The following is a 24,209-nucleotide window of genomic DNA, read 5'->3' as shown; positions in this document are numbered from 1 at the left end:
CTGGTCATTCCTTCACCGAGTTTCTGCCTTCTTAGTGCCGCATAAGACTTCAGGGCTTTCCTTGCACATCTCTGGCTCTCGCTCACTTTCGCTTCTTCCCCTCTCGCCAATTTTCTGCTCCACAAATTTTCAGCCACCTCACATTCCTGAACCTCAGTCTGTGTCTCCTCAACCAAGTGCTGTCACCTGCTCATCTTGGCTTCTGCTTTTCTGCATATTTCAGAAACGGTCTCCAAGCAGAAACCTGGTGCAACTGCAGGGCTCATCTCCTTTGCCCCCCTTTTCACAATGAGTCACAGTGCAGGGTTACTCTGTACCCAGGGACTGCATTTTAAAAGTCTTGTTTTATTTTTCTAAGCTCTATTTTGTGTCTCTGATCTCCTTACACAGGCACTCACTCTGTACCATTCAGAATCAGGTCTTGTTCCATAGAAAGTTGGTCCAGTTCTAGTTTCAAGGAAAACTATTATATCATAAGCCTGAGCCTCTTGTAGCATTTTCAATCACCACCGTTTGAAGTGGATAAAAAAGATGTGGTATATGTATACAATGGAATATTACTCAGCCATTAGAAACGACAAATACCCACCATTTGCTTCGATGTGGTTGGAGCACTGGGTGTTATACTATATGTTGGCAAATTGAACTCCAATAAAAAATATACAAAAAAAGAATTTTAGATAGAGAGACAAGCTTCAGAAATAGAACTGAATTTGTATTAATCCTGGTCATAGCCTAAAACCTGGCAGTTTGATTAAACCTCTGATAGTTTGGTAAAAGAAAAAAGAAAAAGTATTTCTCATTTCCTAGGGTCTTTAATTTCTCAATGATGTTTAGACTTTTCATGTTGTGCTTTAGCACAGATTTTGTTAGGTTTAGATATTTGATGCATTTGGTACGATTTTCAATGGCATTAATTTTTTCTGATTATTTGTTGCAGAAAAAGAAAAAATGATTTGTATTATGCCTAATAACTTGACTAAATTTACTTATTAACTCTAATGATTTATATTCTTTTGCATATTCTATATACAGAACAGTGTCATCTGTGAATAATGACAGTGTTTCTTCTTCCTTTCCAAAATTTATAACTATTATACTTTCCTAGTGCTACTGCACTTTTTTTTTACCTTCAGGAAATTATTGAATACATAATGGACATCCTTGTCTTTTTTCCAAACTCAGGGAAAAACAGTTTGATATTTCAGCATTAAGTATGATATTTAGTATAGTTGTTTTTCTTTTTCATAAATGTGCTTTTATAAAATTAAGGAAGTTGCCCTGTATTCTAAGTTGCTAGTGGTTTTATCATGAATAGGTGTTGAAATTTAATCCATTTATAAAAATTATCATAAAGTTTTTCCTGTTTGCGTTTGTTGGTTAATTTGGCACATGACGTTGCTTTTCAAATTTCAGATCAATATTGCTTCCTTCCATGTACCCCCTACCAAGACAAGATGTGCGTCCTTCTAGGTGCTACTGTGTTACTTGCTAATCTTTCGTTTAGGATTTTTATGTCTAAGTTCAAGAGAGACCTTGGCCTATAGTTCTCTCTTCTTCTATTGTCTTGTCACTCTTGCTAGCAGGTTTGTAATGCCCTCTTAAAAAGAGGACAAAGAAGAGGAATTATTTTTCCTACTGGGTTAACCCAGGTTGGTTTATACTTCTTCAAAGAGGTAATCATAGTTTTATCCACTTTTGGTTGATGAAAGCTGATCATTCCCTAAGCACTCTGATTAATTATGATTATAACATGTTTGACTTTGCACAATCTGCTATGTTAGCCTCCTCCGTTTTCCCCACAGACTGGATGGAAATTAGGCTGGGTTTCCTGAGTACAGTGTGTTTGTGAGGCACAGTAAAACTTGGCCCCTACAAAAATTCGTATTAATGACGCAGATGCATGTTGCATATACATATGTAGAATACAGTTTGGGCATGGTTGTATTTTTGTCACTAATGAACCAAGTTTCGTGATGCTTCTCAGGAAGTGTTGACCCATAAAACAGATTAATTTGCTCTCGGGGCCAAAAGCCAAATGAAACGTTGTGGAGAACCCAAGAGTCCTCCTCCGTCTAAGAGAATGCTGAGCATGGAGCTACTGTCAATGAAAGAAAAAGGAGAGGGAGCATCCCACCTCGGGGGCTCACCCATGTCATTGGAAGTTGATGATGACGCCTGGCCTCCCCTCCCCTTCCTGATCTGACCTGACCCACAGCAGCCTGGTCTCTGGGTCCTCCACGCCACGGGAGCATTTCCCACCAAGGTTACTGGCTCTGGCTGATGCTGCCTGCCCTCAATTTCTCAGCCACACTGGACCAGGTGTTTACTCTGTCCTTTCTGGAAACATTCTTGGTTTCCCAAACTCTGCATTCTACTGGTTTCCTTCTCCATATTGATAACCCCCTCCCATTCTTCCTTCTGCTTTTCCTTTCCACCTGTAAATATTGTAAAAATTCCTGAATCCAACTATTTCTGTCTCTCCCTCTAGTTCTCTCTGACATGATCTTTCACCAAGATAATACAGTAGGTTCTTACTTTAAAAGATTTATTTTTTTTTATTTGAGAGAGAGAAAGAGCATGTCCATGAGCAGAAGGAGGGGCAGGGGGAGAGAATCTCAAGCAGACTCCCCGCTGAGCATGGAGCCCAACATGGGTCTGATCCCATGACTCTGAGATCATGACCTAAGCTGAAACCAAGAGTCAGACGCTTAACTCACTGAGCCCCCCAGGCGCCCCAACAATATAGTAGCTTCTTATGCGCTTAATCATTCTTGCTCTGGTCTCACTCATACTGTCTAACTATGCAGCCAGAGTGACCATGTTCACGCAGAAATCAGTTTGTGACACGTCCATCCTGAAGCCCATCATCACATCCCTGGTGCACTCGGAACAGAATCTGATCTCCCGATGCTGGTCTATACACCCTGGAGGAATCTGACCCTGCCATCTTCTCTTGCCATCACCTGTCCTCTCTGTGTCCTCCTTGCTGTCTCTGTCTCTGTCCTTTGCTCCTTGGCCCCAGCTCGTCCCATCCTATGGGTCCTACATGGACCATCAGGGATCCTGATGGCCACTGGAACTCCTCCTCTGCATGTGCACAGGCTGGCTCTGTCTCCAGCTCCTGGCTCTTCCCAAGGATCACCTCCTCGGAGGGCCCTGCCTGACCACACACTAGTAGAGGCTTCCCCTCCTGCTCTCCATCATATCCCTACTTACTTCCTTCCTGACACAAAGTCAAACTTTATTATTTCTCTTGCCCATTTTACGTGTACCATTTGACTTCTCCATGCAAATGTGTCAGGTGTGAGATTTTTCTCTGGCCTATATTTCTACTATGAAATACAAAATTTTAGAAACCACGGAGTAGAAAAATGTCTGTGTGGGTTTTTTCAAACACTTCTGTACCTAATTGCATTGCAATCTCTAAATTTGGTTTCCACATGCTCCTGTCATTCACACTATCCACGAGGAGAGGAGGGAATGTGGTCAAACCCCCCTGATGGATTCTTGTCAAAATCTGTTCCTCCAGAGCTTGTGAATATGGCAGGAGATGGTATTCCACACAGTCAGTTGGATTCTTTGCTTCATGATTTAACCAGTGTCCACAAGGTTGAGCTGCTTCAGGAGCCTGATAGTAATGCACTGGTGGGAAGAAGCATTACCAGCTGTCTCTCTGAAGATGACACCAAAGTCACAGCAATGATGCCGAATAATTCATCATTAAGTCCAGAAGAGATAAAAAAAAGTCCAGAAGAGATCAATACTGATACAAAACATCAATTAATGAAAGAAATTCAACAGTATGGATGAAGTAAGTACTATAAGAAGTAGTATAAGAACTTCCAACCAACCAACCAAACAAAAACCCATGGGAAGTCTCTCTTGTTTAATGACTTGCAAAAATTCAACTTACCTCTTGAGGTTCATCTGTTGCCAGAATTGGGCTTTTATATAATTTATAATTTAGGATAGCTCATTTTCATTCTTACTAAAATGTCCAGTGTAATTCTTTTTTTGGTCTTTTTCAGTTCTTCGTTTGTTATTGTTTACCAGAATTCCATAGGTAGATAGGTTCAAGTGTCTTGATGTAAGCGTGGAAAGCACATGTGCCCTAACATTCTAGCCCTTGAATGATTGCTGGGGAAGCAGATACACCAAGATTGAACTCTACCTCTTCTTTGTACTTTAGAAATGTTGAAGGTTTTTATTTATAAATATCTTCAGAATATGAAAAAATCTTCAAATTGCTTGAAGGAGTGCAAGGACCTCAGAAGTGAGGAAACAATTTGTTGAATTTGCCATCAAGGAAGCAGAAGGGTGGGTATATATAGAAAAACTCTGGTATGTTTCACAGCAGGGCCAGTGCAGTGCTGGGAGAGTGGTGGGGTCAGGCCCTGCCTGGTGTTTCTCAAATCCTGGTCCTCACTCAGAGTTCACATTATTTAGATTGACATTATCTAAATCTCACTCGTTCTTCCAAGCTCAAGGAGACTTCTGTTCACGTCAGTTTGAAGTGGGCATTGACAGTGAACTGACACTCCTTGTATTTGATGCTTTGTCTTTTACCATGATGGTCCATTTTCTATTCCCATATAGACTGTAAGCTCCCTTTTCTATCGCCCACAGAGCCTCCAACATAAGTTCTCTGGGTGTCTTTTGGTTAATGGTTTGTTTCTTTATTTTCAGATTTAAAAGACTTAACTAACTCCTTGAAAAGATACTAGAAAAAGTAGAATCTGACCAATTGCTTAGCAAAGATAAGTATAGCCCAAACATATAATCCTGTTATCTCAACAATTGAAAAACAAGAACCAGATTGCTGTCTTCTAGAATGGAATGAGATATTGCTTAGCCTCCTAGCACGCATTATTTAAAAGAATTACCTACCAGAGACTAAAGAAAAAGTAGATGAAGCTTTAAAAATATTATGAATCTCTGGGACACCTGGGTGGCTCAGTGGTTGGGCTTCTACTTTCAGCTCAGGGTGTGGTCCTGGAGTCCAGGGATCAAGTCTTGTATCAGGCTCCCTGCATGGAGCCTGCTTCTCCCTCTGCCTGTGTCTCTGTCTCTCATGAATAAATAAATAAAACCATAAAAAATTATGAATTTCTGTTAGTGAAAGCTAGGCTTCTGCCCTAAGCATTCGTTTGAAAGGATAATTTGTGTTTTCCCACCTGAGGTGGGAGATATCAAGTCATTCAGGCTATGTACAGTCCTAGTCTCTGCAGCAGTTTGCATGGTCATAACTGTGTTTATTACAGTGTTCTTTCTTTTTTTAAAAAAGACTTATTTATTTTTTAAAAGATTTATTTATTTTTTTTGAGAGAGAAATGTGAGTGGGGGAAGGGGGAGAGGGAGAGAAATCCTCAAGCAGACTCCCCACTGAGCACCAAGCCTGACATGGGGCTCCATCCCAGGACCCTGAGATCATGGCCCAAGCCAAAATCAAGAGGCAACTGCCCAGTTGGTTGAGCCACCTAGGCATCTCTACCAATTTTTTAATCCCTTTGCCCTGAGACTGCAGCTCAGCTGGTCATGGTGCTTGGCCTGGGAATGGGTGACTTAATCCTTTTTTACTGAAGGATCTGGACCATTAGATGTCCTTCCTGACTTGGATTGTTGTAGTTTTCCACATACTTTAACCACAAAGCATGGAAGTATTAGGAAGTGTTGTAGACATTCCACACATACTTATGGTAGGCAGCTACTTAGCAGGAACTCAACTTCCTTTGATAGAGTCTATCACCCCAGCCGGTTCAGAAACTCCCTTTTTATCTGTTGATTGAGACAGATGAGCAATCCACAGTGGTTAACTAGCAGTCTCAAAATCCATTTCAGTGAGTCATTGCTGGGTCACCTGTTGATAAAATTTCTCCATTTGGAACAAAAACCTCTATCTAATCTGGCAGAACTTAATGTTGTAGGGACAGGAAGCAAAATTTTGCTACTGGATATGGAGGAGTAAGTGAGAGGAGGTCCTCACTTTGCCATTTCTTCACTGCTGAAGACACAAATGTGGTTATGGGAGAAACAGCATCACATATTGGACACTAAGATAGAGCATCGCTACCTCCTAGATTATGTTGCCTCAGCTCCAAAAGGAATTGACATCAAGCTATAATTATAACTGAGACTCCAAGAGTCATTCCATTATTTACTGAGCCAACCAGTTCAAGATGAAAGTGAATATAAGACCAGTGAAATTCATTAGCATGATCCCATTGCTGTAATTCATTTCCTGTTAAGTGAATTTCCTTCTTGAACAAGATACAGTGTAGAATACTGTGATGGTGGATATGACATTTTAAGACTAAAACTGTTGGTTTCCTATAAGAACTCTGGGTGGGAAGAAAATCCATATCCAGAATAACTGTTTGAGTTAGAACAAAGCACTGCTTCAATTATGAAATCAGACCCAAGTAATCACTTTTTTACCTGGAAGCTGACTGACCACTCTTAAGATATGGTGATATAGTGGCGGCTTAGTGTTGATGTGTTGCTGGAGGATTACATAGTCTTCAGTGGCTGTAATGAGTTGGGCTGTGGTGAATGGAAGTTAATGTTGTTGAGCCCATGAATAACCTCCCTCATAGCCACCATGACAATGATGTACTATTACCACTTTGAAGAAGGTGTGTGAATGATCCTAGGAACTTAGAGTGGCTTCATCTGAGAGATGATAAGGGAATGGGGACCTCAGTACTACATCTTAGACCTGCCAATAACCTGAATGAACTTGGAGGCAGTTTCTTTCTCTGAGTCTTTAGCTACTGACCCAGCATAGTCTACACCTTGACTTCAGTGAGACCCTAAGCAGAGAAACCAATGGAGCCTGCCTTGTCTTCTGACTTACAGAACTGCTTGTTAAAATATTTGCACTATTAGCTGTTAATTTGGGGTAATTTGTTACACAATAGAAAACTAACTCGATGGTGGATGGCTATTGTGAAGGAAAAACTAAAAATCAGGCACAATGTTTTTTTTTCTTTTCTAGTCATCTGGTCACAGGGAACTCCCTGTGAAGCCATAGGTGCAGGATCACTGAATTTTCTCTTTTTCTGGGTCCCATTACAAGGTAGCAAGTGTTCAGATCACTTCTCAGTGGATCATAGTAGCACACTACAATGAGTTATATGTTACAACTACCATCTTAATAGGCTACCTCATTGCTGTGTTCCTCTTTGGTAGTAAGAAAAGCAAGATGTAGGAACTTTATGTTCACTAATGGGTACTATCCTGACATTTCCCAAATTTTTAGATCACTAAAAATTTCACTCATTTGAAAGGTCCCTGATTTTGTGGGGGAATTATTTACCATAGTCTGCCATTCAAGTGTATGACCAGCGTGTCTATATTAGTTTCTACTTCCTTATCAACCAGAATAATGTCATCAATGCCAAAAAATAGTATCATGACTGGTGTAAGGGAAAGCTAATCAAAGTTACTAAGGTTTAGTTGATGACATAAGTTCAGAGAGTTGATATAAGCCTGAGGTAGGAAGTGATGGTGCATTGCTGCCCTTTCTAGCTCAAGGCAAACTCCTGCGGGTGATATTTATTAAAGAAGGAAAAAAGCATTAGCAAAATCAATGCTGTATACCAGGTGCCTGGGGATGTGCTGATTGCCAAAGCAACAAAATCACATGCAGGACAGCAGCTCCAATTGGAATGACCACTGTTAGGTTGATGATAATCATCTCTCTTCCTCTAAGATCCATCTTTTCTGCCTAGGACAAGAATGGAAGTTGAAAGGGATGTCATAAGAATCACAGCTCTGCATCTTTCTAATTCTGATAGTTACAAAATCATTCCAATCCCTATAGGAATGTGGTATTAATTTTGGTTTGCTATTTTTTATAGTTAAGGCACTCTAGTGGCTTCTATTTAGCCTTTCTTACCACAAGAGCCCTCATTCCATAGGTCAGGGGGCCAATGTGGAAACTCCACCACTTACTGAATATGTTTGTTCTAGTTATGGACTCTGACACTTAGGAAATGACCAGAGCATGAGTTCATTGACTAATTCAATTTACTGTGGGAGGAAACTGAGATAAAACCACACGGATTACCTGACTTTCATAAGCCAATAATCTAACTAGAGAACATTACTGATGTATTGGGTCTCCCGGAATTAGGGTCAGTTCAGAGTCAATACTGAATAATCTCTTGGAATTCTGATTACTAACCTTTCCATTATGCATTGTCACCCTAGTAATTGGCCAGCGGTCCATTGGAGAAAGGTTGGGATAGCAATTAATAACATAAATATTTGGCAGTATGGCATAGCATGGTCCTTCCTCAAGGGCAAGCCCACAGTCATTTCTGACCAACAGAGAAGAGAAGAGCTGTTTCAAGAGCTCTTTACAGATGCCAGGGCTTCCCTAAGAAAGCAATTTACCATGGCCTTGGTGGCTGTTGTATCTCCTGGAACTCTTGAGGTGAGTGAACGTATCTTACATGATAAATTCACTCTAAATTCCCATTCTCTTTAAGGCTTTGGATTTCTTCCTCTGCAGTATACCATGGGAGCTCTTGCATTTCTTCTGAATTAAGGATAGGCCACCTTTGTGACTTATTTCAATCAACCAATGATACAAACTCTTAGAGCCATCCCTATCTGTTCAAGCAAAAACATTGAATCCAGAGCGTTGGCTTAATGACTTCATATCAATAAATTCGATCTGCCTTAACTTTATTTTCCTTCATACTCTACCCTCAAGTATTTTTCCATGCAAATTGCCAAGATATCTAACCATTTGTTTTGGAAAAAATCATGCAGTTAGTTTTGATAAGTTATTTTTTAAAGATTCTATTTATTTGAGAGAGAGAGAGCATGAGGGGGGGGGGCAGAGGGAGAGGGAGAAGCAGATTCTCCACTGAGTGGGGAGTCTGACTAGGGGCTCGATCCCAGGACCCTGGGATCATGACCTGAGCTGATGGCAGGTGCTTAACCGACTGAGCCACCTAGGAGACCCAGTTTTGAGAAATTCTGCACCTACTCATGGGCCACACATAACTCACATTTTTTGGCCTGTGATAATTTGAGGCCTGTTACAGGGTTTTGAAGGAAAGGGAGGTGGTGGATGTAGCTTGTATGCAGGATTAGCAGGGCTCTGCAAATCTGCTCCATTAGGCAAAATGATTACAGATTCTTCAGACAGAGGGAATACCTCCTCAGACAGCAGGGGCAAGCTGCTTCTATAGGCAAAGGCACCCCAGAGAATTTAGGAGTTCAAATTACCCAGCTTCATTAGGCTGTGCACATGTTCCACTTCAAATTTCAGGATCCCATTCATTCTCAATCAGTTGCCCTAACATTATGTGAAAAAACTCCGAGAATGTGGGAATTCATATTGTGTTACAATACAGAAAATCACAGGATTGGACTTTGATTTTGGTTTTCCCCTATCTTGGCCATGTAGCTACAGAAGATAATGATTTATTTCATGGCTAGTTCATAGAAGCTTTCAGATCTTTTTTTTTAAAAAAGATGTTATTTATTTATTTGACAGAGAGAGCAAACACAAACAAGGGGAGCTGAGGAGAGAGGGAGAATCAGGCTCCCTGCTGAGCAGAGAGCCCAACATGGGGCTCCACGCAGGACCCTGGGATCATGACCTGAGCCAAAGGCAGACACTTAATCGTCTGAGTTACCCAGGCGCCCTGAAGCTTTCAGATACTTTATGTGGACCTTGAGCTGAGACTTGATGGACATGGGGACATTATTCTCTTTCCCTATATTCCCTAGCTGACTCAGAGGCAACCAATCCTCCACAATATACTTCTTATTTTGACTACAATGTTCACAGGTAGCATCTACTTCTTACCCAGACCTTTGGATTCTTTCTGTAGGTTCTTGATTATAGGGATCTAAATGTCATAATTTGAGAAACTCGGTTGTCACTTCTTCCACAGACCACCAGTGCTATTTTACTGTCAGAAATAGAGTCACCAATGCCTTTAAATCTAATCAGATTAAAGAAGAAATCCCATAAACCCAGAACAATATCAGAGAACTCATCCTTAAGATTCTGTTTCTCTGAAACCACTCTCAGTATGAGATCTTTATCAGTTAGGCTTCAGCCAGAAGAAGAGAACCAGCGGGAGACAATGCCCATATGTGTCTGTACCGGTACATGAGCACATGTGTTGACATGTATATGTGTGCTGATATAGGTTAGTTACAGGGAAACCATCTCATGCAATGGTACTTGCTCACTTGGCAGTCTCTGTAGGACCACGGTCTCCTCATCTGATGCTGGAGCAGGGCAGGAATTCAGGAACAGGAGATCAGGAGCAGCTGAAAGCCATAGACATGATGGGCCTCAAGCCCCACAGAGACCTACTGAAGCACATGCCTGTTCATTTTCCTCCGACCTTGGGGAAGAGGGTATTCTGCAGAGGCCAGGGCCCTTCAGAAAGCACTAACTGCCAAGGCTTTGGCAGTTTGTACTCTGATTTACATTGGAGGTCTCCTCCTCAGGGAGGCCACCACATCAAAATTACTGTCGGTCCTTTGGCATCTCTCCACCCCATTTCAACTTTCTGCAGACTACTTACCATTACCTGACAGTTGCTCTGCTTGTCTAGTGTCCCATGGAAGAGCCATGGGAAGAGAGTCCAGTTTGCTGTTCTTTCACACCTAGTTAAGCAGCTGGCACTTAGACGGTTTCTAGCAAATACCTACTGAATTATTTTTAATCCTCACCCCAGCCTAGGAGGTTGATGCTGTCAGGGGCCTCAGTCTGCAGGAGGGGATGTGGAAACACAGAGAGGTTAGGTCCATAGCTCCAGGTCATGAACAAATATGGGTGGACCCGGACCAAACACTCAGAGTCCGATCTGGCTTGAAGCCAAGTTCTTTCCACTCCTCCAATGCTGCCCCCGATGGCACAGCCTCTGGCTGCCCCTGGCCCACAGTCTGCCATTGGTCCTTATTTGTCATCTGACTCTGGATCTGGAACATTCTCCACTCACTGTCTCTCCCTGACAGGAGGTCCCAGGGAAGGGTGGGTCTAGCTCTCATGTGCCTCAGCCTCTACCTCAGCTCTTCAGCCCTGAGGACTCCCAGGAAGAGCTACCTTGTCATACAAGGTCCATGTCTGTCCCTCCTCTAATCCCTGGCCCACCGGGGAGTCTACACTCTATCTGTTCCCCAGATGAGATCACTGACAACCAGTGAATGACCCATGGTGAACTTCTCTCTGCCCCAGAACCTGTAGCCTCTCCCAGGTACTAGGCCATGCCTGTTTCCTCTAGGCAGCACCAAGCCTGAGCAGAACATTTACAGAGCACCTAAAATGGGCCAGGGTGGGATTTGGCTTCTTACCTTCCTGTTCCCCTCCACCTCATAGTCAGTCATCTTATGAGGCAGGAGCTAGATTTCCACTCATCACCTGAGGAAATTGGGCCCCCAGAGAGCATGTCCTTGTTTCAGGTCGGACAGCTGGCTGGGAGCTGAAGCCAGCGTTAACCCCGAGTGTCCCTCAGTCCATGGCGTGTGCTCTTGAGAAAGGAGCAGCACTATTCCTGTGCTTCACAATGGAAAACTGGATTCCTTACTAAATTGAGATCTAAAGACTAAAAAGTGCAAGGACTTTGCCCTGCCAAGTGAAGAAGTCGTTAACCTTAAAAATAAAACTGTTGGGGGCTGGGGTGCTTGGGTGGCTCAGCGGTTGAAGGTCTGCCTTTGGCTCAGGGTGTGATTCCAGTCCTGGGATCGAGTCCCACATTAGGCTCCCTGCGAGGAGCCTGCTTTCTGCCCCCTGCTTGTATCTCTGCCTCTCTCTGTGTCTCTCATGAATAAATAAATAAAATCTTAAAAAAAGTAAAACCGTCAGTTGTATTGCCAGCAAATATGTTTATTTGGGAAAAGCGGACAATTACAATCCAGTACAAGCACCTTATACCAAAACCATAGGCAAGTCCAGAGAACTAAGGAGAGGAAGGTTCTTTTATGGAGAAGGGGTAGCAGTTTTAAACCAGAAGTCCACTGAAGTAAACCGGGATTTGGAAGTAGAGAAGCTTCTCACTGGCTGGGCTGTGATGGTCCCTCATTGGTTGAACTGTGACTGTCTCTCATTGGTATTGTGACTGTCTCTCATCAGCTGGACTGGTATTCTGTCTCATTGGCTGGGCTGTTGCTGGGGAGAGTAGGAAAATCTTCCTCCTGCTGGGTTAGTAAAGCAGTAGCTGAAGTAGTATGCATTTTCAAGGTACCTCTCATCCTGTTGGATTCACAGTTGGCCACAGAGGTAGGGCATGACAGCTCCTCCTTCTGGCCTCTGAGGGAAGTTTCCTTTATTAATTTTCCTATATAGTTCATGGCAAGACCCCCTTTCATCTCCACGTACAGCATGAGGCCTCCCTGGTTCAAGAGACCAGCACAGAAGGCTGAATGCTACTAGGAAGACAATTTCTACAACATGGAGTGGATCAAGGAAGAAAGGATGGGCTTACTTCTGATTACCTGCACCTAGAACAACAGTGTCCTTTTAAGGGGACTGACTCAGAAAACCAGTTCAGTAACAGCAGAGAATCTGCTGAGAGCTAAAGCCTACATCTCCTTTGGGACAATGTTCTTGCTTCCCAAGAGCATGTGGGCCTGTGGCCGCGCTCTTCTCTGCACTGTCTCCTTGTGTACCAGATTCCCCAGAGTCTGTCCCCATGTAGTGGTCACACAGCATTAAGGAGCCCAGCAATCACTCTTCATCACCCTCAGCACGAACCCACAAATTTCTGGGTGCCACTGTGTCCAGGTCCTGAACACACTGAGAATCTCTGACCTCTTCCGTTCCTCCTTAGGTTCTGTGGAATAGATTATTCAGTCCTTCTATTGTGAGGAGATTCAGGCCAAGGACATGAGGGCACAGGCATGGTGACCCACTCAGAAAGGAGTAAGGCCAACTGTTACTGATGGAGGACAGACAAGTATCTGGGCCTTTGGACCCAGAGGTGGTTTAAGGAGCCTTGAGGAGGGGTGACCTTCGCCCCATGTTCTGATCTCCATGCCCTGCTTCCATGACAACTGACCCTGATGTTTAAGGAAAGAGTTTTACATAACATGCAGATAATCTCAGAAGATCAAAAATCAGGGTTCCACAGTCTTGTGCCCTTGGGCGTTCATCAAGTTTCTACTTATACCTGATGATCTGCTTCTAGTTGACTTTCCACGAGTTCATTATCCAATTCATGTAATCACTAAAAGTGATGGTCAGGGAACATCAAAGGGGGAATAGAGTGATCTTTCTAGCAAAAGTTCCTTATGTGTGCAGCAGTGGGCTGTCCAGACCTGTGTTTAAACTGTTTGAATCATGACCTTTAACATTCAGCTGCAACAGACTGACAAGTGCAGTCACAGAAGAAATAGTTGAGAAGTGCTGTGCATCTGTCCAAGCACACACTTGGGACCCCTCCTTTTCCCCATCCCTGAGCTGTAGCCATATTGGCCTCCTGGTTCCTGGCACATGGCAGCCTGGGCCCATTTGTGGGCCTTTGTAGCTGGACTTCCCGCTGCCTCAACTCCACTTCCCATGTCTTGTTACCCTTTCCCCCCTCTCCATAAATGCCACCCTCATCATCAGCCCAACAAAAGTAAAACCCTCAGTAGTTCTCCTTCTGCTCTGTTTCTGTCAGAGCTCTAGAATGTGCAGACAATTGGTCCGTTTCCTGGTTCTGCGTGGTTCTATGTGGGGAGGGATGAATACTTGTCTACCTATATTCACTCCCCTTTTTTCTCACTGCTGGAACCCTGACTTTGTCTTGGGTGGCCATTGTGTCCTTCAATAAATATTCCCCTCCTCAGACTGCTTTACAGCCAGGGATGGGCCTGTGAGATCACACACACACACACACACACACACACACACACACACACGTCTTAATACACTTCTATTTTGGAAAAGTATCATGATGAAAAATGGAATTCTTGTGGTTCCAAATTCTGTTCCAATCATTCCAATCTTTGAAAACTTTTTTGGAGTTTCAAATATCTGAATGTGTTACATGACTGCTAAAAAGTTGTATGGAATGCTACATAAAGGCAAGCATTCTTTGGAATCAATGATCCAGTCATGATGAATCAACTCACCATTAGAATATTTTCTTATACACCAGTCCTTTAAAAATCTTCGTTCATCATGGAAAATAGACTTTCTAAAATCTGCATGTTTTTCTGGTTTCATTCCACATTCGAGTAAAATATTTTTGTTTTATTAAAATTAGAAGCTGTAGTACTTTTGCGATTTATTAAATGGTACTTTTTTATTCTCTTGCTTGCCCTCATGTTCAGTACTTCCTGAAATATCTAATACTTCCTTTCATTAAAAAATTTTTATTTATTTATTTGAGAGAATGAGCAAGAGAGAGTAAGAGAAGACCGTACAAGCTGGGAAGGAGGAAGAGGGAGAAGCAAGCGCCCTGCTGAGCAGGGAACCTGATTCAGGGCTCCATCCCAGGATCCTGGGATCGTGACCTGAGCCAAACTGAGCTACCCAGGCACCCCTCTTTTTTTTTCCCCTCTTTTTTTCTCACAATTCAAAGAAGATTCTTAAAATTTTTTTTTAATTTTTATTTATTTATGATAGTCACAGATTGAGAGAGAGAGGCAGAGACACAGGCTCCATGCACCGGGAGCCCGATGTGGGATTCGATCCCGGGTCTCCAGGATCGCGCCCTGGGCCAAAGGCAGGCGCCAAACCGCTGCGCCACCCAGGGATCCCTCAAAGAAGATTCTATAGTTTGTTCTGGATTTGATGATAAGAGCTCATTCATTTTCAGTAGCTGGAATACATTTTTCCTGTCAAACGTAAAACTGGCTGACTTCTATAATTTTCACAAATTTTCACTTCTTTTCCTAAACATTGCACCATGTTCTTTTTTGATGCCTTATTTCCATTAAATAATTGTAGTATAATTTACAAATATATTTTTAAATCACTATAACCTATTTAGAGTAAATGTAGTATATAATATGTACCTAAGTAATTTATATAAACTATAGGCATCTGAATTAAAGTATTAAATACCTAGATACACACAAGAAATTTTATAAAATACAAAGATCAATAATTACAGACAAAAAATTACATACCAGGTTTCTGACATTTGTGATTTAAAAAACTCATGAAAAATAAATTTCTAAAAATGAAGTGAGCACCGGGGTTTCTGGTGACTCATTTGGTTAAATTTCCACTCTTGGTTTCAGCTCGGGTCCATGGTCTCAGGGTTATGAGATCGAACCCTTCATCAGGTTCTGCACTGGGCATGAAGCCTGTCTGGGAATCTCTCTCCCTCTAATAAAAATTAAGTGGGCACCATTATAATATTCATAATTGTTTTATTTTTTTAAAGATTTTATTTATTTCTTCATGAGAGACACAGAGAGAGGCAGAAAGATAGGCAGAGGGAGAAGCAAGCTCCATTCAGGGAGCCTGATGAAGGACTCGATCCCAGGACCTTGGGATCACAACCTGAGCTGAAGGCAGACGCTCAACCACTGAGCCACCCAGGTGCCCCGTAATTGTTTTAAGTGAATAAAGTATAAACGTTTTCTGGTAACATTTTTGCCAGTATAGGATATTTTTTCAGGAAATGTTTCATCAAATTTAATTTTTGAAAAGTCAAAATTTAATAATGAATAAAATTTAAATAACTTACTAAGTACTCTTAATAGCGCGGTGAGCTTCAGGAACCACAAGGAGCCTCAAGTTTGAGGCTGAGGCTATTGAGGGATGAGGCTGAATGGATTTTAAAGGGACCAGATCATGACACACAGTGAAGTTTGAATAGTAAGCTCTGAAATTTGTCTCCAAACTTGTTCTTCGGGTACTCTAAAAAAATGTTGGTAAACCTTTACGCGTCTTTTTTTTTTAATGATTTTATTTATTTGAGAGAGAGAGAGGGAGAGAAGCAGGCAGAGGGAGAAGGAGAAACAGGCTCCCCACAGAGCAGGGAACCTGAAGCAGGGCTCCATCTCAGGACCCCAGGATCGTGACCTGAACTGAAGGCAGATGTTTAACAGACTGAGCCACCCAGGGATCTCATTATGCATTTTGATTGCCAAGTGCTTCAGCGGTTCCTAAGATTTTGTACGTGGAGCACTTCGCTTGTTGCAACCTAGTCCTGGCCCTGCTCTGCCTGAGCCTGTGAACTTCACATTGTGTGAGACCTTCATGCTTAACCACCTTCATGCTCAGGGCAGATTTTCTGCCAGTGCAGCATACTTCTAAGTCATGCGCTTCCTAAAGTGTAGATGTGTGGAGTACAGACCATCTGATCTTCTTCACTTCTTTCTCCCTCAATGTCTACCAGAGTACCCAGTGTTAGAAAACCCTCTAGGAACATTTGTTGAATGAAGGAAACATTATAACAAGTGCCTGGGGATTACCTCAAATCCTCACAGGAACTTTGTTTCCCAGCAAGGTGATTTTCAGACTCTAGAATAAAGGTGTTCAAAATAAGAAAGGTGTCATAGAGATGCACCAGTGTTGTGGGCAGGGAAAGCCATCTCCCCAGACAGGAATGTCCAGGCCACAAGGACTTTGTGACATCATCTGTCCCCAGATTGCCATTTTACAGACACACAAATGAGTCCCCAAGAAGAGAAGGACCCACCCAAGGTCATAGGCAGCTAGAGCCAGAGCAGAGTCTGGAAGTCAAGTCTGCACGCTGCCTAGTGCATATATTGCTTCTTGCCCATACCCACGAGAGTTGTGTGTTTGAGATGTGGCCTCTCTGATCACTTGGGGCAATATTTCTATAAGCACACTCATCCGTGCCTCCACCCTATTCCTCTAGTACAAAATCTGGTTTGTTGAGCCCAGAAAGAATAAGTCCTCACCAACTGCTCTGATAAATTAAATGTTGCTACAGCAGCAATAAGAATAGCATGTCTAGGAATCTCACAACTGGGCAGCCCAGGTGGCTCAGCGGTTTAGCGCCGCCTTCAGCCCAGGGTGTGATCCTGGAGACCTGGAATCGAGTCCCACATCAGGCTCCCTGCATGGAGCCTGTTTCTCCCTCTGCCTGTGTCTCTGCCTCTCTCTGTGTGTCTCTCATGAATAAATAGATAACATTTAAGAGGAAAAAAAAGGAATCTCAAACTAATTTTCCATCTTAAAAACACCTCCAAAATCACTCTGCAAAAACCTCCATAATTAGCAGTCATTTCAGAAGTTAGGGTCTATTTTTTAAGAGTTTTATTTATTTGAGAGAGAGAGAGAAGGGGTAGAAGGAAAGAGAGTCTTAAGCAGGATTCATGCTGAGTGGGGAGTCTGACGTGGGGCTTGATCTCATGATCCTGAGATAATGACCCGAGTTGAAGTCAAGAGCCAGGTGCTTAACCGACTGTGCCACCCAGGTGCCCCAGTTAGGGTATATTTTTTAAACTCTAAAGTATAGGAAACTGAACTGTCATGCTTAACAGTTCATATAGCACATCAGGCAATCTTGCTAGTTTATGTTAAGAAAGGTAAGATCAAATCTGCTGTGAGGGCTCACCTAAATGCCAGCTGATAAACGAACAATAGGACGGTTAAACAAAACTGCCCAGATAAGCAGCTCACCTACCTCAAAGCCCCACTGTGGCAAATTCCACCTGGTCATAGGATAAGTATGTTCCCAGAGTGATCGATGAATATGCCTGTTTAGCTGCCTACTCTGGGGTCCCTTCTCTGCTGTAGGAATTCCACGTGTCTGCCTTCAAACAATGGCCATCCCATGCCTTTGTCATATGATGAGGTGGCTGGGCTGAAGTGCAATTGCCACAGTATCCACTCTTGTGTGTTTCTGGGTAGAGGAGAACGCAAGGGAGATTCTTGGGGATTTTCAGGGACAGAGAGGAGCAGTGACCGTTTTGTGGCTTCTGCACTTTGTGATTAATCTGCTGATTCACCTAACTGGTTGTTCTTTCTTCCTCGGATGTGACTTTAGTTTCTCTGACTCCAGGCCTGGAAGTGTGAGTTCCATTCCCTTCCAAAGCCTCTGCTTCTATAGGTTACCCTTGCCTGTAAGGTCAGAGGCAATAATGGCCATGGGTTTCTGTTAATTCGTGTACAGTTCCAGCTGGTGCTTATAGGGGCCGGCCTGGCCTGGTCTCCCCTTCTTGAATGTTCACTCTGCTTCAGCATTCTATGTGAGACAATAGCCTTACAATGTGACTACCTCCAAATACCATATAAGGCCATGTAACAGCTCCTTTTATTATATATTATGCATATTTAAAGTTATGTATTATATATGAATATATGCATACATATAGACATAGACATACACATATATGTATATGTCCTATTGGTTCTACTTTCTCTGATTGTGGTTGATACTGATTCTGGTGCTGAGAGAGGTTCCAGAGAAGGCTAAATTTAAGGATAATTCTCTGAATTGGTCCTGCAGTTTCTGGAATATCTTTTTAATCCCTTTAGATTTAAAGCATTAGCACCCCTGTTTCCAGTGTTAAAGAGGCTACTTATAGTGTGTGACAGGAAGTGGCAAAGAGTCATTCAATTTACGAATTTTATCTCCCTTTAATCAAGTGCTTGTAAAAAACCAGGCTTTGGGTTACCAAGTGTTTGCTACCTTCGAACATTCTAGATACAATGAAAAGTATCACGAAGTCAGTTGGTAGCTTATTATTTTTTTTTTCAGTTGGTAGCCTCTTAAATGTTTTTGAGGATCAGAGAAAGACAATGATGAGCGCGAGTTCTCACATTTCCAGCTCAAGGTCTAAGATAGTACCTGCAGGATTCTCAGTTTGCCTTCAAAGGAGCCATTATGTCCAGTAATTACACTACTGAGATTTGGGAAAACCAGACCCAAAGTATAATCCTCTAAGGGTAAAAAAAAAAATCCTCTAAGGGTATCAATGTCTAAATTTGGGCTGCTATCCTAGAATACTGGCAACAGGCTTAAACAAGAGACATTTACTGCTATCATTTCTGGAGTCTGGAAAGTCTAGGATCACGGTGGCAGCAAGGTCAAATTCTGATGAGGGACCTCTTTCTGGTTTTCTCACCTAGCAGCCCTCATGAAGGCTCCCCTCTTATGACCTAATTACCTCCCAAATGCCCCATCTCTATTACATTAGGGGTTAGGATTCCAATATATGAATTTGGGGGGATGCAAACATTCAATCCACAACACTGAATTACAACACATTGAATCCCAAATTCATAGGATGTCTACTATTACTATTAGGGCACAGAGTAGAAAGGAACAGAATCTTGACATTATAATTGGGGTATATTCGTCCATTCCCATGAAGTTGTTTGCCTTGACCCCCTAAGTTCTGTGAGTGTTCTCTGCTAGTAAGCACTCTACTACTCTTGCACAAGAAGATTAATTTTCTCTTTTTCTGAAGAACCTGACCTAGGTTTTCTGAGCTAATACCCTTCCAGGACACTCAGATCCTCCTCAGGAGTTGCACCTTCCATCCCTTTTTGCTTCTAGAACTATAACTAGACTCAAGTCCTGACAGGTACAGAGAGTGAGGCACACCCTGTCACCCACTGAGACTGTGCAATAACAGAAAAACTAAGTTTTTTGTTCTAATACACATAGCCAGCAACTGGGAGTAATTGTTTGGGAATGGCCCTTATGGGTAGAGGATGAAAGTGGAAAAAATATAAAGTTGGATTAAGCCAAATTTCTTAATTTGGAATTAAAAAAAGATTTTATCTATGTATTTGAGAGAGAGAAAGAGCACATGCGTGCAAGAACAGTAGTGGAGGGGAAGAGCAGAAGGAGAGGGAGAAGCATATTCCATTGAGCAGGGAGCCCAACTCTGTGTTTGATCCCAGGATCCTGGGTTGATGACCTGACCCGAAGGCAGACACCTAACTGACTGAGCCACCCAGGTGCCCCTAATTTGGAATTATTAAAATGAGGTTGGGAATTAAATTTTTTTTGCTTTTTGGGCTGGCTCCAGTAGTTTGCTTGATTGGTTGAGTGAAATAAGACCAACAGTGACCTACTCTAAATTAAGGAGAAATGTAAGAACTTCCTTGGTGGATTGTGGTGTGAGGTATCCAAAGGTTCTGGGAAATTATATTACAGTGAATTTTTATTTTTTTTAATTTTATTAAAAAATTTTTTTTATTGGCGTTCAATTTGCCAACATATAGAATAACACCCAGTACTCATCCCATCAAGTGCCCCCCTCAGTGCCTGTCACCCAGTCACCCCCATCCCCCACCCACCTCCCTTTCTACCACCCCTAGTTCGTTTCACAGAGTTAGGAGTCTCTCATGTTCTGTCTCCCTTTCTGATATTTCCCACTCATTTTTTCTCCTTTCCCCTTTATTCCCTTTCACTATTATTTATATCCCCCAAATGAATGAGAACATACAATGTTTGTCCTTCTCCCATTGACTTACTTCACTCAGCATAATACCCTCCAGTTCCATCCATGTTGAAGCAAATGGTGGGTATTTGTCATTTCTAATGGCTGAGTAATACTCCATTGTATACATAGACCACATCTTTATCCATTCATCTTCCGATGGACATTGAGGAAGAGTGTATTTTTCATTTAATATTTGCTCATCTACCTCTGGACATTCCAGGTGACACATCTTTCACCAAGGCTGAGAAAAATTAATTATAATGGGAGTCCCAACATCTTTGAAGAGCTCTATGGAAAGTTCTAACATCCATAAGTACAATGGTCATGATTGGAATCTGAGGAGCCAGAGCCAAGTGGCACCACTTATCAGCGAAAGACCAAGCAGGCAGTTCTCATAATGAACATCAGAGCTGGTATGATAATCAGAGTAGTATGACTCCCAGAGAACTTTGGCATTGATAGTTGATCATGGAGTTTCTAGAAATGAAATAGATGTGCAGCATATTAACTCCTTTATCTTACTGGAAATATTCTACATTTAGGAATAGAGATAAGAGTTTAATTCCTGAAACAGAGAGACATGGCTTTCCAAAAATATATTTACAAGACAAATTATGACGTGAATAATTAGTATTTCCTTGAGCTTGTGTGATATATTTATGTCTTTCATATTGCTTTTAGGTTCATGGTAGTGAGTATCCATCCTATTTTGGATTTAGTAATTATTAATTAATTTAGGAATTGTACCAGGTGGACCCTTTTGCCAGCAGATGTCAATAAGGAATTAAATGTACAAGATATATTTGGTGTGTGTGTGTGGGTAATGTCTGTGAAGGATAAAGGGGAGAGAGGACAGGAGAAGGTAGGGAGAGCCTTCAGGTCATACTGTTGATTTAACATCTGTGAGAGGACAAGGCAGAGGATTGGGTATGAAGAATCTTGGGCAGCAGTGCAGCTATGAGAGAGTCTTGGCCAGGCCTGTGGGGACCTCTGGTCCCATGATTTCCCATAGAGGAGGCCGACGTGGGACAGCTGGCCAGTGCCTAAAGTCCCCCATCTTTCTCAGTCACTGGCTGGGGACAGCCTGGGAAGAGCATGGCCTCAGCTCAAATGCTGCAGCAGATCTCTAACGCACCACAGCTGGAAGCTCTCTGCTAACTTCCCTCCTGGCAGGATCAGCCATTGCTTCCTGGTGGAGATCCCTACCACTCACCTTCATTGCTGCCAGAGGAATGTATCTAGATTACAGATGTACAAGGCTGCCCAGGCATACACCTCAGGATTTGGTGTTTGAAATGACACACTTGGAAAAAGATATTTCCGGTGGCTTTAATGCTTTGTGGGTGCATTAGAACTCAGAACAAGGCCAGCAAGTGGACAGCTTCCACTGGCAGAATGCTATTGTAGTCAATCATAATAAATGTAGAATCATTTACTAAGATTTTAAGAGGGTCAAATATTAATACAGAAATGAAAAGCTCAGGAGTAACTGAAATTATTTGCTTTATTATTTATTTATTTATATTTTTTATTTCCTTTATTTAAAGCAGGGTTTGAATCCTCAGACATACAGAAATGCTTATGATATTCCCTAGAGGGGTCTTTTACACTGGTTAAACCAAAGGATATCCGATTTGCTGATAATGGACAAGTTTTTGTGAAGGACTTTGGTTGATTAAGAAAATTTCAAGTTTTGGGGTGCCTGGTGGCTCAGTGGTTAAGCATCTGCCTTTGGCTCATGTTCCCGGGGTCCTGGGATCAAGTCCCGCATCAGGCTCCTCATGTGGAGCCTGCTTCTCCCTCTGCCTATGTCTCTGCCTCTCTTTCTGTGTCTCTCATGAATAAATAAATAAAATCTTAAAAAAAAAAAAAGAAAATCGCAAGTCTGACTTACACGAAGATATTTATTGCATAATGAATAGGTTATTAGGTAGTACTTTAATACTGTGAAAGCTAGTTCTCACTGAATCCCCACACCTGTTCAGGTGCAAGTCTATGTCTGTTGGGGAAGTGAGCACACACCCTCCATTACCCACACTCCTGCCCTCTTAATTTTCAAAACAGCCACAGGAAGAAGATACTGTTTATATGTACATTTTATGGCTGTAAAAACCAAGAAAGGGAATTTAGATAGTTTGCTCCAGTTAGTCAGAAGTAAAGGGGTTGCATCTAGGCCTGAGTCTGGAGGCTGCACCCTAAACACTATTCCATAGGACCCTTTGTGAGTTGAGTATGGAATTTCTCATTTACAGAAAAATAATGAAACAGAATAGTACCCAGGGTAACTTGTGTCTGCTTAAACAACCCCCCCTTATTCTGCTCTGCTGTAGATAAAATGAGCAAATCTAGAGTTGCCTGGGTGGCTCAGTGGGTTAAGCCTCTGACTCTTGATTTCACCTCAAGTCTTGATCTCAGGGTTATGAGTTCAAGTCCCGAATTGGGCTCCATGCTGGGTGTGGAGCCTATTTAAAAAAATAAAATAAACAAATTTAAACCAGGATAGCCCCCTGCAATTGTATACCAAGTGTCATGTATAAGAGTACTTTTTGGTGAGGAGAGTCAGTAGATACAGTTAAATTAGCAAAGAAGTGAAAGTTCTCTGGATGATAAGAAGCCACCACAGAGCCTGGTTCTTCCATATGCAGAATAAGTCAGTTTGGATGCTTCTTTTTTAAAAAATAAATTTATTTTTTATGGGTGTTCAATTTGTCAATATATAGAATAACACCCAGTGCTCATCCCGTCAAGTGCCCACCTCAGTACCCGCCACCCAGTCACCCCCACCCCCCGCCCACCTCCCCTTCCACCACCCCTAGTTCGTTTCCCAGAGTTAGGAGTCTCTCATGTTCTGTCTGCCTTTCTGATATTTCCCACCCATTTTTTTCTCCTTTCCCCTTTATTCGCTTTCACTAATTTTATATTCCCCAAATGAATGAGACCATATAATGTTTGTCCTTCTCCAATTGACTTATTTCACTCAGCATAATACCCTCCAGTTCCATCCACGTTGAAGCAAATGGTGGGTATTTGTCGTTTCTAATGGCTGAGTAATATTCCATTGTATACATAAACCACATCTTCTTTATCCATTCATCTTTCGATGGACACCGAGGCTCCTTCCACAGTTTGGTATTATGGACATTGCTGCTAGAAACATCGGGGTGCAGGTGTTCCAGCATTTCATTGCATCTGTATCTTTGGGGTAAATCCCCAGCAGTGCCATTGTATTCATTTGGGGAATATAAAAATAGTGAAAGGGAATAAAGGGGAAAGGAGAAAAAAATGGGTGGGAAATATCAGAAATGGAGACAGAACATGAGAGACTCCTAACTCTGGGAAACGAACTAGGGGTGGTGGAAGGGGAGGTGGAAGGGGGGTGGGGGTGACTGGGTGACGGGCACTGAGGGGGGCACTTGACGGGGTGAGCACTGGGTGTTATTCTATATGTTGGCAAATTGAACACCCATAAAAAATAAATTAAAAAATAAAAAATAAAAAATAAAATAAAAAAATACGGGATACCAGTTTTGATTTATTCCCTCTTAGCTCCAAATTCACGATTCTAGCTTTACCGGTTGAAAAATGTTCTGGTTCCTTTAAATGTTTTTTCCTGTGGCTTGCGTGACCGAGTTCTGCCTGCAGGGGGCGCCTAAAACACAGCAGGAAAGACTTGCTTCCTGGTTCTGGCAGGGCAGGCTCTTGAGGAGGCTCCTGGCTTGTCCAGCAGCTGGCTCCGCACCACATACTGCTTCTCAGAGGACGGATAGCTGCAGGGCAGTGTGGTCAGCAGCTCCCCATGGCCTGCAGCTTCCCTTACACTCCTTGGGGCAGTAGTATAAATTTATTTTTATTGGTGTTCAATTTGC

General features: G+C 42.3%; 1 pseudogene; it reads right to left on the bottom strand.

Annotated features, from left to right (window-relative positions):
- LOC112911368 (alpha-1,6-mannosyl-glycoprotein 2-beta-N-acetylglucosaminyltransferase-like) overlaps positions 1 to 10,930 on the bottom strand; it is a 32,339-nt pseudogene extending 21,409 nt beyond the window's left edge.
- Positions 10,931 to 24,209: the final 13,279 nt, after the last annotated feature.

This window comes from Vulpes vulpes, chromosome X (assembly GCF_048418805.1).
Source record: "Vulpes vulpes isolate BD-2025 chromosome X, VulVul3, whole genome shotgun sequence".
NCBI classification, from domain to species: Eukaryota; Metazoa; Chordata; class Mammalia; order Carnivora; family Canidae; genus Vulpes; species Vulpes vulpes.
This window is presented reverse-complemented; position numbering and strand designations above follow the sequence as displayed.